At 34.8% G+C, this 17,854-nt stretch overlaps 1 protein-coding gene across 1 annotated transcript in view; it reads left to right on the forward strand.

The window, feature by feature from the left end:
* The window catches only part of LOC131166851 (uncharacterized), a 40,772-nt gene extending 39,364 nt beyond the window's left edge, over positions 1 to 1,408 (forward strand). The window contains exon 17 of the mRNA XM_058125451.1: positions 1,184 to 1,408. The gene's annotated coding sequence lies outside the window, so the exon portion shown is untranslated. The remainder of the gene's footprint in view (positions 1 to 1,183) is intronic.
* The last annotated feature ends 16,446 nt before the right edge of the window (positions 1,409 to 17,854 follow it).

The raw sequence follows: 17,854 nt of genomic DNA on the forward strand, positions 1-17,854 counted from the left end.
ATATGCGAAAATGAACTGATGAAAGTGAAAAAATATTTTCAGGGTAATTATGTAAGGAATGAAAGGTATTTTCAGTATATAAACGTTAAATGTTGGTTGACTTATTTTACGGGCAATGTATGAATTTTATTGCTAAACTGTGTGGCATGAGATTCTGTGCAAATATGTATGTTAAATGTATGAGATGTAGGTTAATAAGGAATGCATTGTAAATAAAACATGATATGGACTATGCTGCTTGTGTGTGTTAATGCAACCATGTAAAACAGCTGAAAGATGCTGGGTAAAACTGATGAAAGATGTTGGGTAAATGTGTAACAGTTGAAAAATGTTAGGTAAAACAGCTGAAAAATGTTGGGTAAATGTATGACAGCTGAAAAATGGTGGGTAAAACAACTAAAAGATGCTAGGTAAATGTATGACAGCTGAAAAATGCTGGGTAAAATAGCTGAAAGATGCTGGGTATGAAATGAAATGAAATGAAAAGGGAAATGAATGGAATGGAAATAAAATGCGAAATGTGAACAATGTAAAATGGGAAAGAGTCACTTAAAGTGAAATGTAATGTAATGTTAAGTTATGAATATGAATAGATGTGTATGATTGAATAATTATAGAAAAAAAATATTGTATTATGATATTAGAAGTACGTATGTATGTAGAACATGTTACGATTGGGTGAGGCATACCTTTCGCCTGAGGGCTTGCTAAGTAAGGCGAGTGCACTAGTAACTATAGATGTGGCAGTAGCTGTATAACGCACTAGGGTAGAGGGAACCTACTTGTATGAGCGGGTAGAATTCCCTATCCTTAGGGCCTTTGCTGGAAAACTATTGTTGAATGCGTGAGTACGAGATCAATTTAACACCTGAGGGCTTACTGAGTAAGGTGAGTGCCCTGGTATGCTTAAATTGTGACCTTCGGATTGCTAAATGTATCATAGCAGAGGGGTGCTACTTGTATAGGCGGGTAATCACCCCTATCCTCGGGAAATCTCATGAGTTAAATCTTTTGCATGTGTTTGGTTAGGATCAGAGAATGATTTTAGAAATTATGTTAATGATTTTCAAATGTTAAATAATATGTTATTATATAAACTCATGTTGGCCACACATTGTTTTAATATATTGTTTCTTCCTTTACTGAGATGTGTCTCACCCGAATATGAAATTATCTTTTTCAGGATTTCCTCGAGATCGAGCTTAGGGAGCTCAAGATTTTATAGCATTTTTGGTAAATAGAAAGAGAAAATGGTATATTTTTATGTTAATTTTGATATGTATATTTTATGTTTTATGATTTATGTTTTAAGTTTTATAAGATATGGATGGTTGTGATACATACTGGTATTTGTGGATAATGTTTTGGAGACACGTATATATTTGAATACAGGTGGATGATTAATTAATTATGGTTGGTAGTTAGAATTAGTAAACTCTGGTATTATGTTATATGGAGATTATGTTTATGTTTTCCGCTGCGTATATGTTGATTATGGATTATCAGGGATTTTATCAGGTATAATGCACCGGACCCAGCATTAAGGGCTCGGGGCGTTACAAGACATTCTCGAGGTCGGGCTTAAAGAGCTTGAGGGTTTTTAGACTTTTTGAGGAATATAAAGAGAAAGGGTATATGTTTGATAATACTTGGGGGTGTATATATTTTATGTTTTATGTCGTTATGTTTTAAGTCAGTTATGAAAGGAATGATAGTGAAAATACTGGAATGTTTGGAGAGATATGTGTATATATGGAAATGCAAGTGATGGATGCTTTATTATGAATTATAGTTAGAATTAGTAAACTTTGGTAATATGGTATTATATGTATACAGATTATATTTTTGTTTTCCACTGCGTATAAGTTGATTATGGATTATCAGGGATTTTATCAGGTATAATGCATCGGACTTGGGTTTAAGGGTTCGAGATGTTACATCTTAAGCTTCATAGATGCTTGCTCAAGTTATAATCAAATTCGGATGCACCCTAAATATGAGAAGAAAACCTTTTTCATCACTTAAAGGGGTCTTTCCTATTATAAAATGATGTCGTTTGTTCTGAAGAATGCTAGAGAAAAGTCTACAAGCAAATCATTAAGTGGTATATCTAAGAAGCGCATTTGAACTCCGTCAAAAATATCGCATGAAGTTGAATCTGACCAAGTGTGCATTTAGAGTATCAACTAGTAAACTATTGGGTTTTGTGGTGATGCATAGAGGCATAAAAGTGAACTCGAACAAGATACGAGCCTTGATGGAGACGTGTTTCCCACAAAATCGCCGGGAAATACAAGTACTCACTAGCTGGGTAGTATAATTTAGTAGATTCGTCTCCTACTCAGGGTAAAAATGCTTGCCATTCTTCAAATCATTATGGAATACATAAGACATTGAATGGGGTACACAATAAAAGAAGGCATTTAGTCAATTAAAGTAGTATCTAAGTTACCCGCCACTCCTAACTAAGAAATTATAATAGAAGACCTCTTATTACATAGTAGTAAGCTCGTTTAGTTCAAGAAGAAAGTCATTGACAAAAACTGATATATTATGTGAGTAAAGTTCTGAAAGGAACAAAGATTAATTACCCACCAATAAAGAAGGAAATATTTGCATTGTTTTAAACAACTAGAAAATGGAGACCGTATTATCAAGCACATATAGTTGTGGTATTAACTAACCAACCCTTAATGCAAGTTTTACAGTGACCAACCCACCTAGATATGGCTACAACAATCTAATTTTCTCTAACGGCTAATGCCAGGTTGATCGGTCTAACTAGTATTTGACCCCAATGGAAAGAGATGGCTAGTTTTGCTCTAAACTCTATATATACACCCTCTGTCATCATGTGTGGACCAACATCTAACGGCTCAACTGCAATGGCTATCCAAAGATGTGTTAAATGTACATTATCTTGTACTTTTTAGTTTCATTGAGTCACCACAATCCTTTTTTTTCTTGGTGTCGTTAAGTTCATCTAATTACTATCAATTAATTGGTCTCTAGCTAATCCTAGGGTCCAAGGAACGAATAATCTATAGTCTATATTTCAAAGTCATGTTCAAGAGTCCATTTATGTGAGGGGAAGGTACTCGCACCCCCTACGCACCCATCGTTTCAAATGATACCATGATAAGTTTGAGATGTTCAAACATTAATTATGACTGGTCTTCGAATCTTTATTTAGTTAGGTTACCTTTCCTTTAGATATTGGTTCACCACATAACCATTGCGTAACCCATTAGCATTGTGAGGCTTCCCCATCACCTCAAGAACCACATAGAGAACAATAACATGTTCTTCAAGGATTCATCATCGAATTCATTAATGTAATATTATGACTTTGGCCAAAATGGTTTCATCGCATAAATCATGTAGCACACTCTTTCATAGTCAATCTCAAATCAATACCAAATATGTAATTACTTCTCTTCTTGATCATATATACAAACATAATCATGTTCACGTGATACAATATGGTTTAATGGTTGAGGAAGAGTGTTTAGTGAGCTTTATTTACTATGCCATTAATAATTGTTCCACCTTACAACCATCGATAACTTGTCAACATTGTAAGATTTCTCTCACCTCAAGAACTACATAAAGAACAATAACATTCTTTAGTGATCCATCATCGGATTCATTAATTAAGTTTTAAAGTTTTCAAACATTCAACATGCTCTCGTGTTAGATAAGAAGCCAAGAACCATTTCACAATAAGTTTAATCACATCACAACACAAAACCTACACACATCATTGAAATCATGCATACCTTCTAAATCAACATAATCTTCAAAATGAACATTTAAAGAATACCATTCAACTGTATTTTGGCATAAATCTATCATCCCAACATAGACACATAAATAATAGCATGAAAATCAAGGAATTGGGTACCCTCGGGGCTCAAGATTTGACATTTTTTAACTTTTGTATTCAAATTAAGGTGGAAATCTACTTAAAACACTTGGAAAAATCCTATAAAAAATAAATTAAAACCTCTCTGGAACTTTTTGGTATTTTTAAAGAATTTTATGCATTTTTATGAACTTTTATTAATATATAAAGCTTAAAAACACCAGCAAATCCAAGAGAAATTAACAAAAAAATATTTAATATGAAAACAAATCCAACTAAAAATCCTTAGATATTTTAAAAAGGCTCCCTAAAATTATCAAATAGAAACCCAAAGAAAATGTCAAAAGAATTTTTTTATTGTAAATTATGCTTTCTTTCAAATAAGATCTTTCCTTCCCATTGGTCTCTAGCCAAGGCTTGCAGTCAAGCAAACCAAGCTAGTTCCTTTTCTTTGGTCAGTCATTCCTACCAAGCAATGAAGCATACTCGAAGCAAAGGAGGCAAAACAGTTCCTTGAGTTTGTCGATCGAGCCAGTAGCATGCTTGCAAAGGGTTGAAAGCGGACATATGCCATCGAATCATATGTGAACAAATTCCATAAATCCGCTCTTAGAGTCTGAGAATCCAAGCACAGGCAAGTTAGCTAGCAAACCAAGGGGCAAACAAAGGGTAAAAAGCCAGTTCCATGCCTATAGTCACTCCTCTCTCTAATAGCAATTCGGTCTCCTAATGTTAGTAAAGTAAGGAACACGAGCAAGTTGAAATCATTTTCATTCGAGTTAGGCAAGTGGCTTCTAACTACATGCTTACTACAAGGGCATCATATGGATGACGTATTTCAATTTTGATATTTTTCTTTGTAGAGAACTATGTTCTAATAATACTTGTTTTTATCATCCCAAGGCTATTTTAATAAAATATACATCTCATCAAGATTATATATACTCATATCTGGATGATTCAAACCAAAACGATTATCCACCATCCTCTCTCATCATCATCTCAAGCCCCACACCTATATCTACCTTTCCAATTATCATCACCTCCAACTCATTTGGCTCATCCCAAAATGGACATTCCTTCACAAAGTGTTTGCTACCTAGATACATTAGGAAAGTAGTTTTAAAAGAAAAAGAATTTTTTTTTGGGACCGACTCCTATTTCATATATTTTCGGCATTCAAAATGAAATTTTTATTGATTTTTTAAAACTAAAAATATATTATTAATGAGCTAACGATTCAACTAAGCAGTCCATATGATTTAGGGGATTGCAGCATATGTGAAGGAAAGCTGACGGCCAGACTTACTGTTCCAATGTTGTCTTTGGCAAATCACAAGCAATAGTGTTGAAAATATGAAACACCATTTTGTTCGTTTTGGCCTTGTTTTTTCATCCAAATCGAGCACCGACACCTTCATTCAACTTCCTTCATTTTCGGGCACATTTCCCGACCAAAAAACCTTAAAAAATTTTGCAAAAATGATAAAATTTCTCACTTGGCCAGCCGTCCCCAATGACTATGGAGATGGCCAAATTTTAGGCATTTTGGGGTTGTTTCCACCTACTTTTCTACCTATTCTAACCCTAGGGTTTGTATTTTTCTTATTTTACCTCTTTTTGACACCCCATGCACACAAAACCTCACCTTTCTTTGCTCTCCTACCTTCTCTCTCTTTCCAGCTAGCAAAACTCCAACAAACCCTCTCTTCTCTCTCCTTTCTCTAAAAAACACACACAATAAAAATTAAAAAAAAAAAAAAAAACCCTCTTGGACTTGACTATAACCTTTTTACAAAGAAAAAAAGGCCATCAATACATAAAAATGCAATCTTTACAAGAAAATGAAGCCAAAACCATAGTTTTGGGTATTCTTACCTTCACGAGATATTGGATCATCATCTTTGGCCACAATACATAGTTTGAACATATAAGATGTTGCATTTTAATGAGACAACGAGATTAGATGACCTACATTGTGTCTTGGTGCATTGAAACAATGAGAAATCCAACAATTTCGCGCATTGGCCCTTTGATTTCAGTAGAGTTCCCTTCTCCCTTTCTCTTACTCTTTCTCCCCTGGGCATATCTCCCTTCTTGTGCTCAACATGTGTCTCCTCCCTTGCCTCCCATTTCCTTATTTTTCTGTAAGCCTTAAACTACCTTAAATAAAGAAAGGCTAGGGCTTTTAGCCTTTCTTTATCCTCTTCCAAAAAAGCCCCTATACTTAAAATAATCTTTCTTTCATGTCTAGTGGGGGTGTTTGGGCCTTCTTTTTATCCTATTCTTGTCCAATTTTAAATTAAAATGAGGATAGCCTCCATTCTTGATTAAATAAGGATCAAAACATGAAATTAAGGCTCCATGCTACTCTGAATGCAAGATTCGCAAACCAAAATGTAGATAGAGATCTTCCATTAACTATTTTTTAACTCTGATTGACTCTTGAATTTCTCTTCTAACTCACAATTAGCCCAAATTCTAGCTAAGGAGTCAATAACTGCCCTTTTGTTTATGTTTTCTACTATTAGTACTTACTTAGGATGCATTCTTCTTAACTCTTATAAGGTAGAAGGTATATAAAGACAAAGACCACTATTTTGGTTGTGGGGCAATTTAGCCAATACACACAAATGAGTGTGAGATGAAACCTAAATTGAGGGGAATCCAAAATCAAACTCTTTATAGCAGGGTTCAAGAATGAAACCAGCCCTTGGTCTAGGTTGAGAGCTACTTTAAAGAAGACTAATGATTGAATGACTACTGAGAAATCTATAAGATGTTGTGGTTATATAACTATTAACCATGTCTGCAAAAAGCATATGGGACCATCGAGTAAGTACCAAGTCAATTACATAAAGGGTATCCTAAGTTAGAAAAGTGAAAGAAATCACCTAGTAAGAACCTAGCCAGTTACATAGGGATCATATTTACTTGAAAAGTTAGTGAGGGCCGCCTGGTAAGTACCAACTCAATAACACAAGGGTATTTTGAGCTAGAAAGCTAAAGGAGTCACCTGGTAAGAACATAGTCAGTTACATAGGGATCGCCTATGCTTGAAAAGATGATAGGGACACTTGGTAAGTACCAAGTAAATTACACAAGGGTAACTTGAGGTATGAAAGTTGAAGAAGTCACCTAGTAAGAACCTAGCTAGTTACGTAGGGGATCTACGATGCTTGAAAATATGATGGAGTCGTTTGGTAAGTACCGAGTTAATTACACAGGGGTAACCCTAGGTATAAAATCTCAAAGTCACTTGGTAAGAACCCAACCAGTTATACAGGGATCTTTGACACTTGAAAATATGATGAAGCCACCTGGTAAATATCAAGTTAATTACACAAGGGTAACTTAAGGTATGAAAGCTGAAGGAGTCACTTAGTAAGAGCCTAGCCAATTACGTATGAGATCTCCAACACTTGAAAAGATGATAGGGCCACCTGGTAAGTATCAAATCAATTACGCTGGGGTAACTTGAGGTATGAAAGCTGATGGAGTCACCTGGTAAGAACCTAGCCAATTACGTAGGAGTCTCCAACGCTTGAAAAGACAATAGGGCCACCTGGTAAGTATTAAGTCAATTACACAAGGGTAACCTAAGGTATGAAAGCTGAAGGAGTTGCCTGGTAAGAACCTAGATAATTATGTAGGGAACCTCTAATGCTTTAAAAGATGATAGGGTTGCCTGGTAAGTACAAACTCAATCGCATAGCGATAACCTAAGGTATGAAAGCCGAAGGAGTTACCTAGTTAGAAACTAGCCAATTATGCACAGGACCGATCATCTCTACAGAAGCACACAAGAGCCAGATATGTACCCATGCAAATGACATGACATTGATGCAAAGTATGCATCATTCTTTATAAGAAATCATGATATGTATGCAAAGGATGCACATGGATCTAAAGTATGCCTGAATTATGTAAATGACATGATATAAAGGCAAAGCATGTTCATATTGATGTGAATGACATGATGCGGATGTAGTGCTTGAATAAGCACCCATAAGTCCAACCATGATTTTCCCTATTAAGGATATGAGAGACCATTGCACTTGATTTTCTCTGTTCATCTTCTAGGAGTTTATTTGATTGCCCTCTACTTTGCTGCAGTATTTCCTTACCAATGGTCCTTTCCTATAACCACCCTCCATTTTATACACACACACACACACACACACACACACACACACACAATATGAAAAAAAAAAAAAAAAGAACATTTGCAACCCGTAACAAACATGTTTCCAAGTTTTGAGATTCTATAGTGAACAACTAAGGAACAAACATGTTACTAGTGATTGCATTTTCTTTTGCCATGGGATCACCTCTTGAATTCTAGTCTTTTGAACATGTATTTCTAAGTTTTTTCCTTTTGCCTTGTGGGTATACAAGCACTCGATCTTTTTTTTTTTTTTGCTCATCTCCCTTACTATGCCATTGTTGGTTTCACCTAAGGCTGGCTTGGCTTTAGAGTTGCCCTTTTGGGTTTTCAAGATCTAGATCAATTTAACCTCTTATGAAGCTATGATGTAGGAATTCATCCTTCCTTTTGATTCATGAATTGATTTCAAATCAAAATTCAATCTACACGATACACATCTTAATTGAGCAGTGGTATTATCCTTTTACCCTCAAGGTGAACTTTTCATGGCACAAGATTGAACATAGCCCAAGGTTTTTAAGTAAATGAAGAAAAGGAATCTAATGCTCGATATCTCAATATACACCCTTTTGCCCATAGTATTATTGATGATTTGACTGAACTTGCTTGGTTGAAACAAGTTGCCTATGTATCTTTCCAAGATTATGTCATTACCTAGTTCAAGTTGCTTGTGTATACAACTTATTTGAGGTAAGCAGACATATGCCAATCAGGTCATGACTTTTCCTTTGGACCATAATATATGTTGAGGGTATTTGGTTTTAATAATAAAAGGGCATGATGGCTTAAATTTTATTTTCTCCAAGTTATTTCTATCAAATATCACCTTTAAGGTATACTTGCCCAAATATTTCTCTTGACTTTCCTTTCACCTTTACTTTTGAGTCATTATGATCCCTGCCGCATTTTCTTTGAAGTTGCTTTATTTGGAAGTGCTTTTTTATTTTTTTTCTTTTTTCCTTACTTTTTCATTTTTTTTCATCATCTTTCTTTTTCTTTTCATTCATACTCCCTCTATTGATTCCCCAAGGTGGGGGGTGATCCTTAGATGGCTGAAGAAAAGAAATATGTTTAGGTTCAAATGGGCTTTACAAAATGTATATCTTTTATAGGGTTTGTCTTCCTTTTGAATCTTGCCTGTACCTTAATTGAATTGACATGTTAGTGGTCCCCTTCCTCAGTTATCTTTAGGTAAGTGACTTTATGAAATGAACTGGCTTTCTTTTTTTCTTTAGGGAAAAATAGGCTAGCAATGGAAATGCTTTTACATCATTCGGTTATAAGGTTATGTTAAGATGAAATTTATGAAATTGCACATAAAATTTATGAAATGAAATTTTGTTCATTGAATCAATGAAGAAACAATATTTCATCAAGTATAATATTTCCTTACACCATCAAAATTGGTAGGTAAAGGGTAAATCATCTCTAATCATGTCTGTTAACATAACTGCTCCTCCAAAAAATACCTTCTTTACAACATATTGCCCTTCATAGTTTTGAGTCCACTGCCCTTGGGGATCATTATGGGTTGGTAGAATTTTTTTTCAAAACCAACTCCCCTTCTCAGAACTATCAAGGTCGCATCTTTCTTGTTATACACCTTCATCATTCTCCTATGATATAACTGTACATATGCCACAACTTTTAACCACTTTTTATCAATGAGTTTAACTAGTCCAATCGAGCATTAACCCATTCTGCCTCTTCTAAGTGTACTTCTTTTAGGACTCTCAATGACAAGATTTCTACTTCAATGGGAACAAATACTTCCATTCCATATAGCAATGAATAAGGGGTTGGCCCAATTGATGTTCGCATTGTAGTTCCATATGCAAGCAACGTATAGGGAAACTTCTCATGCCAATTATTATATGTGTTGGTCATCTTGTTCAAAATATTCCTGATGTTCTTATTAGCTAATTCCATTGCTTCCTTCATCTTAGGATGGTCAAGTGCTGAGTTATGGTGATAAATTTTGAATTGCACACATAGGTTGCCATCATGTTATTATTTAGATTCTTTGCATTGTGTGATATTATCAGCTCCGATAAATCATACCCACAAATGACCTCTTTGCATAGGAATCGACACACCATTGCCTATTTCACATTGGCATAGGAGGCTGTCAGACTCTTTAGTGAAGTAATTGATCACCAAAAATATAAAACAATGGCCATTCATAGATTTTGGAGTAATGAGAATGATTGCACCCTTGTCCTAGGTAGAGAAAGGCCAAGGCATGGATAATACTTGAAGTTGGTGTGATGTGCTTGAATTTGATTTGCATAAATCTAACATTTACGAAATTTTTTTTGTAATAGCTAACGTTGTCCTTCTCCATAGTAGGCTAATAATATCCTACCCTTAAGATTTTTTGAGTTTAAGAATGACATCTTGCATATGTACCATAGAACCCCTCATATACCTCTTTCAATATTCTATTTGCTTCATTGGCTTCTACCTAACGTAATAAATATAGATTATGGCTTTGCTTGTACAGTACACTCCCATCTAGGAAGTCCAAGGGACATCCTTTGAATTATCCTTTAGTCATTGTATGATGATCCAAGTGGATATTCCTATTTGGTAATGTACTGTTTGATATCATGGTACGACAACATTCCATCTGCTTCCTACTCCACATTTGCATAATGTGCCAATTGTTCCATTGTTCTGATATGGATCAAATCAATTTCTATCCCCAATTTTACTTCCAAGAATTTTACCAAGATACATCTCGAATCTAATTATTCCCCCGAGGTCAATGACTAAATTCTATTTCCTAAAAAAATTTCACTATCTTTAGGATATACTGTAAATAAGGAATTTGGTTAAAGTCTTGAGTTTCCTATTGTTTATGGCCATATACCAAATGCCAAAAACAGAGATTGCTAAGCCCTTTTGCATTTTCTTACCTTTTTAATTTTTTAATTTTTTGCCTTTTTGCTTTGTTTTTGCCATTTTTGACTATCTTGGTGACTGGGATGGTCCAGAATGATAAGATGGGATTTGACGGTGATTTTGACCTTATGAAAACAGATTGATACAAAATCTCTGCCATTTTGGACATTTATGTCTCTTTTTTCCAACTCTAATTGCTCCAAGTGATTTCGAGCAGTCTGAAGTAGTAAGAAGAGGTATGTTGATGATTTTGACTTTGGACACAAAAATTAAGGCAAAATCCCTATTATTTCAGACTTTTCTAAATTCTTTTCTCCAAATCTAACTGTACCAGGTGATTCAGAGCTGTATGAAATAGTAAGACGATGTATGGCCATGATTTTGACTTTAAGCACACAAATTGAGGTGAAACTCCTATCATTTCGAGTTTTTCTGAACCTTTTTTGCCAAATCTAACTGCACCAGATGATTCAGAGCAGTCATACTCCATTGATTACATGAAAGAGTGCATTATGTTCTTCATCTTCATCTGAAAAGTTATTCCAACTTGAGGATTGAGTGAACACTCTTATCTTGTGGGCATTTATACATTTTGATTAAGCTAACTACTCTCACATACTTGCATTGTTTGATCTTGATTTTTGAAAGTAAGCTAAAGTTTTTCCCATTATATTTTATTCATAAATATTATTCGGGAAGAACTCCTCCTTGCTTGTGAATCTTGTTATCCTTATTGTAAGGTTCAAAAGCTTGCTTTGTGTTCTTGATAAAAATATTTTTGCAAGATTAAACCCCTAATATTTATTTTGCTGGATATTTGATAAAATATTTTGAGATATTTTTTTAGGGTTTTATAAACCACCTTTGATTATTCAATTATTGAATATACTATATTGAATCAAAGGTCTCACTCTCACATACACGTATTGACACACATATTGTTGAGAGTTAACACATTGGTTAGCGAAATCTCACTTGAGCATTAATTCCTAATCATCTGTGAGCGTATTAGTTGTATTGTGCATAGTGGTACATATCTGCTTGTGTAGAAGCATTTGAATTGTACGCAAAAATTGTTATCATCCATTGTATTCCAGGTGTGATTTGAGGGGGTGTTGATTTATCCCATAAGGATCGGTAGGGTCTTCTCCACCCCGTAAGGAGAGTGTAAAGGTTGAGGTCAGCCCTGGTGTAAATTGACTTGGTTGTAACTGGTGCCGCTCCACCCGTTAAGTGAGTAATAGTGGTAATCCTTGAGCTTGCGAGCTGAGACAGGGACGTAGGCACGTTTGCTAAACCCCGATAACATATTCAGTGTCACTTTTACTTTTCCTTCATTATATTTTGCTTTGTGCTTGATTTAATTTCGAAACTGAATATACTGCATATCTGGTTGACACGTTATTGTATTTGGTTTAGAGATATTGGAAATGTGTTGCATGTACTGAAAATTGATTGATATATCATCTCTGCAACTTCATACACATCTAGATTGCCCTTAGGTTTTATAATATCGTTGCTGGATTAGTTAAACCTAGAAAGAATTTTTTTAAATCTCCAATTCACCCCCTTCTTGGGATTGCACCAAAGTCAACATGCTCACATAAGGTTAAAAGCCCAAAACCACATCATTATATCTTGCATGCATTTATCCATTCATTCACAAAATTTAAATAGATACACAACAACCGTTTATATACTTGTACAACATTGAAATCATGAAGCAATAAAAAGGGACTATAATTTGTTGTTAATTAATGGCTCGACTCTCTAATGTCCCCAGTAAAGTCGTTAAGCTATCGCAACATCTCGGAGAAGGGTATGGAGTAGCGAGGCATGATAATATTGAAGGTTCGATGGAGTCGCCACTACCCTGTTATCTTCCTACGTGTGGTTAGTTCACCTAATTACTACTCATTGACTGGTCTCTTAACTAATCCTAAGGCCAAAGAACCGGTAGTCTTGACTTGCATTTACCAAAGTTGGGATCAATAGTACAATTATGTTAGGAGAAGTTACTAGCACCTCCTACACATATATTCTACGAACATACCTAATTAACTATGAATCATCCCTAAACTGAATCTAATGGTCTTTAATTAACTCCTTAATAAGCTAAAAAAAATTAAAACTTTTAAAAGAAAATATAAAATAAGGTGCAATTTAGAAATGTCTAATAATACCTCTAAAAGAGAGGATCTTCTTCGATAAACACCCCTTAGAACTAATATAGGTGAGGTCTAAAACATCTCTTTACCATTTTTGTAATTATTAGGATGCATACACACAAAATAGAACATATACAGATAATTAAATATGAAATAATTAAACAAATTAATCAAAATCAAGCAAAAAATCTTTAAAGCATTCCCAAATTTTTTTCAATATTTTTCTAGAAAATTTTAAAACTTTTTAGCATTTTTCTACAATTTTTTTGGGATTTTTAAAGAAAATTTCCTTCATTTTATTTATATTTTTGTATTTTCATTTTTCCATTTTTTATCTGAGTTAAAAATGACTCAAATAATTTTTTTCCAAAAATTAAAAAATCCATTAAAAATCAATTTTTAAATTTATAAATAAATGGACGATTTAAGATGAGTCTGACCAATTTATAAGGTCTTAACCAAGTCAATGGGTCAACTCAGGCTGACCTGGTTGGGGAAAAGGGCTCCCATGTGTCAAACCACATTGGCGACATGTGGCACAAGATATTTTTATTTGTATTATTTTTTAAATTTTAAAAATTTATTATAGTAAGGTGGCATTAGTGTGACGTCACCTGCCACGTGGTACATGTTGATAGGCGCATGGCTTATGACACAAATTGTTGACGTGGTAGCAATCCAGCCATTCCTAGAAAACACACATTGGATAGCCAAGATTGCATCACATTGCTTTCCAAACGTGCGGTCCTAGCCGTGCCACGTGTCACCCTCCGTATGGTGACACTTGTCCCACTTTTTTTTTTCTTTTTTTGAAAAAAATACTTAATTTATATAATATTTTATTTATCCCATCCTTTCCCTCTCTCTCTCTCTCTCTCTCTCTCTCCTCTCTGTCTCATCCTCTCACTCTCTCTTTGCTTTTCAAACCTTTCTCTCTCTCTCTCTCTTTCTCTCTCTCTCTTTCTCTCTCTCTCTCTCTCTCCTCTCATCTCTCTTTAATCTATCTGTTTCCTTCTTTATTTTTCAACTTATTTCACTTTTGATTCTCCTCTCGCAAATCTCTCTCATCTCTCTTTCGGTATATTGTGTGCAATGCCCACCTCCCATGAGTTGATTGACACACTTACCTGACATATGACTCAGATGATGTCGAAGTGGTAGACTGCAATGGTATTATAAAGACAGAAGACGTTCCCCTCCGAGACACGGGGGTCTAGGGGCAGTGCCACCAGTGGGGGTATAGGGGGCAGCACCCCCCAGACGGCAGGGTCTAAGGACTATCTAGAGTGAATGGTGGGCACGATAGGTGAGCGACGGCTACCGGTGTGAATGACAGCCGCGATTGGTGAATGATGGCCACTAATGTCAACGATGGCTATGGTAGGTGAGCTGCCACCACCTACCATGGTAGGTGAGCCACCTATGTGTTTCTTCCATAGACCAGAGGCTATAAATAAGACCCCCCCCTCCACTGGTGCAACACACACATCTCGACTGCAAGTCGTATCCTCTTCCGCTTTTTCTATTTGTTGTCCTTTCGCCATTGAAGCTCATCTAGTGAGCATGGTTGGACAAATTGTTGTAATCTAATTGTTGTAATAAAACCTTGTGTTATCTCTTCAATCGTTTCTTCAAAATAGATCTTGGTGTTGTTATTTTACACTCTCTTCAATCTCACTCTCTCTTGCTTTTTTTTTTACTTCTTTATCTTTAGATTCTCTCTTTCTCTACCCTTGATTTCTTTCCTTTTCAGTCTCTGTCTTTCAATTTTGATTTCTTTCAAATTTTTACTTTCCTTATTTTTCTTACAAGACAAGCATGAACTCAAGAAAATGGTAGAGAGCCTCAATCTCTCTACCTTTCTCATTTGATTCAGATCCATAAGGTAATTCTCACCCCTTTTCTTGCAATTTACATTTTTATTTTTTGTGTGGTTTTATTATCTTGGGAATTTGCTTGTTATATTGTGAACCAATAGGAAATTATGATTTTAAGGTTAACCCTAGTTTGAGTTACCTTTTGGGTCAATTTAAAACTAAGACTAGTCAAGTTATTGATTATTGGGCTGGTTGGGCTACTGGGTTGAATCGAGGTCAAATCTACTTGAGCTTTCTATGCTAAATAAACTAATGGACTTGGTTTAAATTTAGTTGGGCTTGGTTAATTGGGATGATTCTAATGAGATTATATTTAGGTTTTCAAATAGACTGGACCTTCAGCTGACTTAAGTAGGCTAAGCCAATTTGGGTCTAGGTCTAGGTCTAAGTGGGTTCAGGTCAAGGTAAAAGGTCAATGGTCCCAAATCAAAGTTAGAGCTGGATTTTGGGTCTTCAGGTCAACTAACTAGGACCCAGGTCAAGTTGACCCGAGTCCCCATGTCGGATCTAGGGCACTCGAATTTGGGTTATTGGACCTAGATGTGGGTATGGTTATTCGGATGTTGATCTAGATATGGGCATTCATGTCTTACTTTTCCTGATCCGGGTTAAATACCAGACCTTTGTTTAGAGTATTTTAAGAAACTTTTTGGATTCATTAGCTTAAAATTGATTTTTTTCTGTTCAATTTAAACTCTAATAACAGAATCTTGAGTTTAAAATTCAGCATGCCAGAAATCGAAACACAATTAATACAAAATTTAAAGTACCAACCTCTATTCATGAATTCTCCAATCTGTAACCTTTTCTTCCTTTATCCAAGCCTCTTAAATTTTCTCTAATGCCAATCTTCTGTGGCTTTTGTCATTTTAACCTTTCAATCTTTAATTTTCCTTAATTTCTTTAATCCCAATCTCTTATTCTACTCTCCAACTTCTCTTCTTTGAACCTTAAGCTCTCGCAATATTCTCTATAATATTTTCTCCCTACTCTTTATTCAAGGAGCGATTCTTTGTTCCAATTTTTCAACTCTTTCTCATCCCCTCTAAAGCTCACAATTTATAGGCCTAAGAGGAATAATTCAATTAATTTTGATTTGATCAATCAGAATTTGATTGATCAATCAAATTTAAACTAAATTGTTCCATTTATCTTTGCATTAAGATCTGATTTCATTCACATGTTTACTTTTGCTACTTCCCATGTGTCTAATTGTTATTTACCTTTTGTGAATGCAGGTGTAAAGATGAAGATGTTAGCCCACCAAATTTTATTTTTTATTTTTTGTTTCATTTTTCTAGTTTTTATTTTTCATGTATTCATTTTTTTATTTCCTATGTATTCAGTTTTTTATTTCCTATTCAATTTTTTTTCCATGTATTTTCACATTTTCATTGTATTAATGAATAAAACCATATGCAAATTTGAACTTGAATGAGAAATCATACCTAAAAAAAGACCAAAAAAGGCATTAAAAATAAATAAAAAATCTCAATTTTGCTATATAAAACCCCAAACAAAATGGGGTGTCTACAATGGTGTTTGTACTTGCCCCATTGTCGACTTCCTCTATTGATTTTCTTCTATGCTATTCACTGCCCCTCCATGGCTGGGTAACAAATTTTCCTAGACATCTAACTGCTTAGGGAAATTCAATCATTTAGCATTCCTAAGCGATTGCACCTTATATTTGAAAGTTGTGTAGTTTCTAAGTAATGTCCCGTGACTCCTACATGGAATTCGCATCTTGTATTCGCATTATACCACTTAGGATATGATGGTTCCATTGGAGCAATTGGACTTGGTGCGATCATATGTTCTATATTAGCTACGAAAATAGCATTGTGTAGGTCATTGGGATAGGCTTAATTACCTTCCTTTCTCTCTTCACCCTCTGTGGGCACGACTGGAAATGTCTATTTGGAATTGAATTCAAGGAGGTCTAAGATTGTTGTGCTATGCTATTTATCAAGGGATAGATTGTTGAATTTTTGAGTCCTATCCCATTTTGACAATGACAAATTCTAGCATCACATTTGTGCATTAAGTATATGAACATTTTTAAGTTTCAAAAAGCACAAATCACCGATGCAAAATGGAAGCTATGAAGCACTTAAACGAGCACATCATTTGGTACATTCCATGGAAATCTAAAGAGCAAAGTTGTAAACATATTTAAGATATCCTTCCATTTGTAGTAAATCGGGAGAAAAAGGTTCCTCTCACAAATAGATTTGTCCAAGAAATTCATATAACTCCTAAAATGCTCGTTGCCAGAACAGTTAGGACATATTCATCGTGTTCAATCCACTAGCATGGAAATATTTTTGATCTCTTTGATAAATGTCCACTTGTAATTACTTTGGAATTATGTACAAAATTGAAAAATGGCTCTTGAGCTATACTCATGAGCATCCCCTGCCAAGAAATACATGACTTATCACCTGGATGCTAATCATCGGAGCAACAACAAAGTAATTCAAGGAGAAACTATCTTAACATAGGACAAATCACTTAGAAAAATTCAAATCTTCATTCCATTGTTCCATTATGAATTATGTTATAGACATATTCTAGAGCTACTAGCTTTCCACATAAGCTTTTAGCATATTTTATACTCACATTTATTGCATCAAAGTTATCTTACTTTTGATATTTCAAAAGTCTATTTTGAGAAAATCATTTCCATACTCTTTTGAGCTTCATATTTCAAATCATTTGTGAATGCATTAGAAAATAATTTTCATTGTACTAATCAGCTCTTAAAGGAGCATTCTTTGTACACCAAATTTATTTCCATTTATTTCTTTGTGGTTCGGGTTTTGAACTATGCCAACAGAGAGTATATCACTTGGAGAGGTATCTCCACCGA

The sequence above is a fragment of the Malania oleifera genome, chromosome 10 (assembly GCF_029873635.1).
Source record: "Malania oleifera isolate guangnan ecotype guangnan chromosome 10, ASM2987363v1, whole genome shotgun sequence".
NCBI classification, from domain to species: Eukaryota; Viridiplantae; Streptophyta; class Magnoliopsida; order Santalales; family Ximeniaceae; genus Malania; species Malania oleifera.